A 6582-nucleotide genomic window follows, 5' to 3' on the forward strand; every position below is an offset into this window, starting at 1 on the left:
AGAGAAAAACACACCGGCAGAGAGAGACACCCACACAGACAGATGCAGAGAGAGATAGACACAGAGAGAATTACATAATTGCCCATGAATTACTATGGTGTGACAATGCCAATTACCAATGTCAAAGGGAACATCAATGAATGGTAAATGTGGGGTAATATCCCCAGAAGAGCATGTAGACTACATAAAAAAATAAAATAATCAGGCAATATAATATCACATATGGGTTCATTTTAAAGTTTAATTATGACAAATAATATTGAAATAATTGTGCTCCATAGATTATCTTAATGGTCAAGTTACATAAACATCACGGAATCACTTAAGCTGACCATTTAAAAAGACATTAATTCCAAGATGTTGAGCAAAGGAAATTGTTTGGAAGTTCATCTCACACCAAGTACATGTAACTATAAATCTAAATCTGCATAGTTCTCAATCAGCAAAGTCGCAAACATGTTTTACCACAAGCAAGGAGTTCGGTGTAAAGCTGTTAAGCAAATTAACCACTGCACACGGTTGTAAAGCTCTCTGCCTCAAAGACAGCACTCTACCAAGTGTCACGACGCAGCTGCACACGCCGCATGACAATAGGCGGAGTGAGTGAATCTAAGTAGACACTGACCCTGTCAAAGGGGATCCCATGTCTAGAGTATTTGTGGCTGGTGCTACACATTTCTATGTGATTAGCCATTTAGCTGATCTATCATTTGTGGAAAGGTCGCTTCTGAAAAACAGCCACATAGCTCAGTGGGTCTCACCTGGTAAAATAAAAATAGTTTATAGAGTTCGTTCTGCCTCAACGCGTGTTTTCATAACGCCATTTGGATATGGCACGATGGATGTATTAGGGAACACGTTTTATAACGCGGATGCTAAGTGGATATAACGCGATTGAGTCAACAGAACCACGTCGCGCGAGTAGGAATGTGTGGTTGTACGGCTGCCTGGGCACAGCGTCACACGAGGCATTGGGATGCTGCTGGATGCTTCCTGATGCTCCCCACGCGCCTCGGTCTTTGTTCAGCCGACACACGCATCTCACGCTGTTATCACGGACTGTGCTTTACCCTGTATTAGTCATTGTAACGAGGGAGTTTACACAACGCGGTGTTATTCAGCAACGCAACTACCGCGTTATAGAACACTGCAGTAAATATTGTCGCGGTGTGGAAGGAGCAATGAACGTCATCTTGTGGCATGGAAAGGCATCGCAGCCCTAGCGAGCAGCCAGAGACAAAGCCTGCACGCACGGCAAAGTTGTGATTGACCCGGGGACTATTAGCAAGTGACACGTATGGACTAATGGTTACTCTAAATGACGATGTTGACGTTGGTTAACGTTCTACAAATATGCTGAAGGCACATCGCATTAGCTCTGACAAATAGCGGACTTTTTAAAGTTATCGTTTACAATGGTTAATTTGTATATCATGCCAAGTGAGTAATTTACGTGTGGACCCTGACAGCGGCACTCAATGTCCAACTCTTGCGAATGCTCTCAGGGGATCTTTACCGTGCGCTGCGTTCACTCACTCAGCCCCAATCTCCCTGTCGTGAACTCACCACTCACCCACTCACTCACCTCACCCTTCAACTCACTCACCCTCCTCACCTATTAATTCTCCTCATTAACTCACTCACCCTGCAATCCACTCCCTCACCCCCCCTCCATCACCCGGCACTCACCACCTGTCCGTGACCACCTCTCCCGTGCCTACAACCACAAACACCACCACCACCTCTCCCGTGCCTACAACCACAAACACCACCACCACCTCTCCCGTGCCTACAACCACAAACACCACCACCACCTCTCCCGTGCCTACAACCACAAACACCACCACCACCTCCTGCTGCTGCTGCTGTCGCGGTCTCCGCATGGCGCCGCGGGCCCAGGGGGAGGCCTCGCGGCCCAAGAGCGGCGCCACGGCTCCCCCCCTCCCGCTCCTGGCCCCTCCCCCTCGTCCCTCCTGGCCCCTCCCCCTCGTCCCTCCTGGCCCCTCCCCCTCGTTCCTCCTGGCCCCTCCCCCTCGTCCCTCCTGGCCCCTCCCCCTCGTTCCAACTGGCCCCTCCCCCTCGTCACTGCTGGCCCCTCCCCCTAGTCCCTCCTCCTCCCGCTCGCGACGTGGAGTGATCTCGCCCCCCCACCGCCCATCGCGCCGCCTCTCGCGTGATTGGCTCGCTTCGCGTCACGTGGGGAAGGCGGAAGAGGAGTATGGGGGAGGAGCTGCGCTGTTAGGGGCGGGGCCGTCGAGTCACGTGGTTGGCAATGATTGACAATAAGTGGGCAGGGATGGCTGTTACGTCAACGTGTACGTCACATCCGGTAAAGAAGTTATATAAATAACGCCCCTTCGTGACGTGCCTCACACTTGCTTCTGTCCCGCGTGCCGTCAACACGAGCTGGGCATGGCGCTGCTGATCGTTGGCGTTCTGCTCTTGGCCCTGCTTGGGATGGAGATCTTCATTTATCTTCGTTGTACGCTTTCCATCTCAGACTTTCACCGCGAGACCACGACGCTGCAAACGGAGAGGATGGGCCAGCAGAATGTGGAGCTCTGTCAGGGGAACAAGACGCCCCATCTGAAGCTACAGTATCAGCAGGAGGAGTTGATGGATAACCGAGAGACTCTCCAGAGAGAGAACAGGGGCCTGGTTCAACAGCTTAAAGAGCGCCAGTTAGAGCTGGAGTCCACGAGAGTGCCTGGCTGCGAGCGTGCGTCTCTCCGTGCGGATTTTCTCCGAGACTGCAATGCAGCACAGCGGCAAATGTCGCTGCGCTGTAAAAAGGAAGGTCTCCGTAGGTCGCTGCGCATCCACCTGAGGGAGTTGAACTTCCTGAATCCACAGAGAGGGCAGGAGCAGTTTAGGCTGCGCGGGAAGCTGGCGCGTCACGAGGAAAAGTGGCACGGCGAAGTGCAGATGCGCAAAGAGTGCCGGCATCTCAATAGACAGCTGAAAGAGCTGAAATGCGCCATTTCTCAAATTTACAAAGATGCCACCACCACCAACGCCACTGCCACCGCCGCTGCCACAGCTGCCACCACCGCCACCAAGCCCAAGAAATGAAGAGATGTATTAATTGGGTCCGAAAATGGCTGAAACGCAAGTCGACCATTTAAAAACATTGGGGCAATTTAGAAAATGACACCGCCCCAATTAAAACATTATTCACAAAGACAAACGTTCCCCGTATAGATTCAAGAGACTATTGGGGCAAGTGCTATTAGCAAGGAGCAGCACCTAAGAAGGCCTCCACAATACAATCACAAGCACAAACACAAAGGTCCCCCATGTAGCCTCAACACTGTTGGGGAAAGTGTTGTACAATATATATTTATCTATGTTTAACTTATTTTGCATCACATGTAGTCAACCATACCAATGGGAGATGTTGTTAATGAATAGTACAACTTTTGGATTCCATTACAGAGAATCGTTAATGAGTCGAACAGTTCATAAGTCTGAATAAAATAGTGTACTGTATTTAAATTCACATACTGGAAGTGTTGTAAAATGTATTACGGTTTAACAAAAATTTTGAAGCATTGTTAAAGTCATAACACGCAATATTATACATTTGCAAATAATACTGTAATAAATACTGTATGGTAAACAAAAAATAAAGTTACGTAAATAGGACAAAAAATATGTTTTTAATGTCACTTACCTTGAGTCTGGATGTGGGACCTTTTGTCGGGAGGGGGCATAATGAGTCCCCATAACTGCACACGGGAGGGTTGGGGGTGAACGCCCGCAAGCACACACACACACAAACAGCGACAGTCATCCCCCGAATAGCCTAACCAGAATGTTGGGGCAAGTGCTGTTAGCCAGCAGCGCCTATGAAGGCTGGAATGTCGCACGAGGGGGTGCGTGGACAGCACCACGCCCGGCTGCCTTTGTCTCGCCAGTGGTGATATTTACACACCACACCAGGCACTTATTTGAGGCTGAGTCAATCGACGGAAAGCCCAGCAACCATTAATATAATCGTTAAAGGTGTTGGTTGTGAGTGGGAATCGAACTGGGATCGGTGGGATGGTAGACAGTGTTCACCATTGCACTATCTCTCCACACACACACACTCACAGGGGTATATGCGTCCGTGCACACACGCACAACAAGAAGACAATATTCGCCGTTTGCCCCTAAGTGGCAGTGACATCACCACAGCGCTTTTGTGCGGTGCTTGGTGCATTTTGAGGTCACTTGAAGTGTCGAAGGATGGCTGGCAGGAAGTCATGAATAGACACAGGTACCATGGGTTGACTTAAGGTGATGACGGGCAGATGCAAAAGCCGTGCTCCCCACTGTGCCAAATTTCAGTGTTTCAGTCGTATAGCGCTCTGCTCATTGTTATGAGTGTCGCTCCGCTGCCCTACGCTATTGCTGGAGGGCAACTGCCTCCACCTCCCCAGTAGAGTCTTTCATGAACCTCCTCCACATAGGCCTATCGCGACACTGCTGCTACCAGTCATCAGCAAGTTCAATCAGCTCCACATCCTTCTGTACCACATCAGTCCATCTCTTCTGTAGCCCATGCCGCGCCTGTTTAGCATGATCTATCCGCCCAAATTGAAGCTGCTTGGGGATGCGGTGACAGTGCATATAGACTTTATGACCCAGCCAATGGAGCCTGACTTGCCGGAAGAGCCCACTGATGAGCCTTTGTCCAGATATTTCAGGAAATGTTGGCCTCCTCACAAAGTCCAGTCTGGTTAAACCCTGGATAGATCGTAGGCAGGCTAGACCAAATGTTTCAAACCATTGCAGATAATCCTATAGAGAGAAATAAGGGAAGGCATAACTGTGGTCCAGAAGACATGAAGGTTTGTATGGAGTAACAGATCAGGTAGCTTCCATACAATGTTACGCAGCTGATGAAAATATAATGCCGCTCGAATGAATCGAAGTGAGACGTCGGCTCCCAAAACAGAGTTGGTCATGAGCACACTGCCCAAGTACGGAAATATCTCCACTCTCTCCACAACTGCCTCAAAATACATGGGGAATTGAGGGAGGGGAGCATTTTGATGATGTAAAATACCCAGGGAGGTGATTTGATTTTGTGGGGCTGATGGTAACGGCCCATATTTTAGTAGCATGTTCCGTGTTTAGATGGAGTGTCTCCAACTCCTTAGAGTGGGCAGTAATCACCAGATCATCCGCATTCATAATATGGTTTAACTATAGAGAGCCATACCATGACCGGACTCGTGCATCGATCAGCCTCCCATTATATCTATACCAGATATAAATTCTACTGGTACATCCATGGAAATCGTCTCATTACTAAGTAGTCAAAGAAAATGTTAAGTCGTGTAGGGGCCAGAGGACATCCATGTCGCACATTACTCACATATTCTATCATCCTTTAACTCCATTATATCGATTTCCCATGAGACACAGCAGTTGTTTTTCTATTGTTTATATATGCTTTTCATTACTGTAACTCTGTGTTTTTATTTAGCTTTTGTTATTTTGGTGATCCAGGTCTCTCTTGCAAATGAGAATCATCCTAGTCTCTTTAGTTCTCGCCTGTTTTAACTAAATAAATTACTACTTACTCCATTATGAACTCACCCACTTCCCTTACTTTATGACTCACATAAATACGTCCTCTCCTTCCTCATGAGTCATATATTGACCTGATAACTCAGGCAACCACCTGATCATTCACTGTGCCAACATCACTCACGCACTATTTCACAATCTCACCAATGACCTACTCATCCCATCACTCACTACCTTACTCACCATCCGCTTCCCTCATTGACCCACTGGTAAAATGGAAATACGCAGTCTAACACTCACGTGTTTAAAGAAGCTCCTTCGCAGGTTAGATTGTCTAGATGATTTATTTCACGATAACGTATTTACAACGCAAAAGTACGACTCACATGAACCTTCCCTCGTACAGTACCCTGCATCTGTTCCACCCATCAACACTGACACCACTATATCCTTTGCCATCTAAGAGAAAGGACGTAGAAGACGGTTGAGTCTGCTGGAAGAATGTACCAAGGAAACTGCTGCAAGCTGCCAGGGCGAGGCTGCGTGGGTAGAAAAGGGAGAGCGAGGCCCGCAATTGGGGCGCTAGCTCGGAGACTGAAGGACGACTGCAGGTGGATGACATCGGGGCCGACTGTTGTACATGGTGGAAACCATTAAGAAAGATTGTTCGAGATGAATGTAGTGGAAAACACTGGGGCTGCAGATAGTCATACCCTTGTGAAGCGTGTGAGTTGCACTCTCTTCTCAAAAATGGAACCTGCAAAGAAGCTTCTGGTGGCAGTGGTGGGATACAGTCTACAAGTTCAAGAAGGAAGACCCGCCGAAGAGCTCATGCAGAGAACGAGTTATCAACCCTAAGCGCTCCAGGTTTTTCAAACTCGGCAAATGGCGGGAGTGAGAGCCGGACCCCGTTGGCAGCCAAGTTCCCGATGGAAGTGGATGCTCTGCCAAAGACCCAAGAACCAGCATCGCCGAACAAAGAAAATTGGCGGCAGCTGTTGGACAGGTTGGACCACCTTACCTCAGTGGTGGATCGACTGATAATTTCGATGATGAAGAAAA

The sequence above is a fragment of the Petromyzon marinus genome, unplaced genomic scaffold (genome assembly GCF_048934315.1).
Source record: "Petromyzon marinus isolate PM22_M1 ecotype Great Lakes invasive population unplaced genomic scaffold, UKy_Petmar_22M1.pri1.0 PM_Scaffold_24, whole genome shotgun sequence".
Taxonomy (NCBI): domain Eukaryota; kingdom Metazoa; phylum Chordata; class Hyperoartia; order Petromyzontiformes; family Petromyzontidae; genus Petromyzon; species Petromyzon marinus.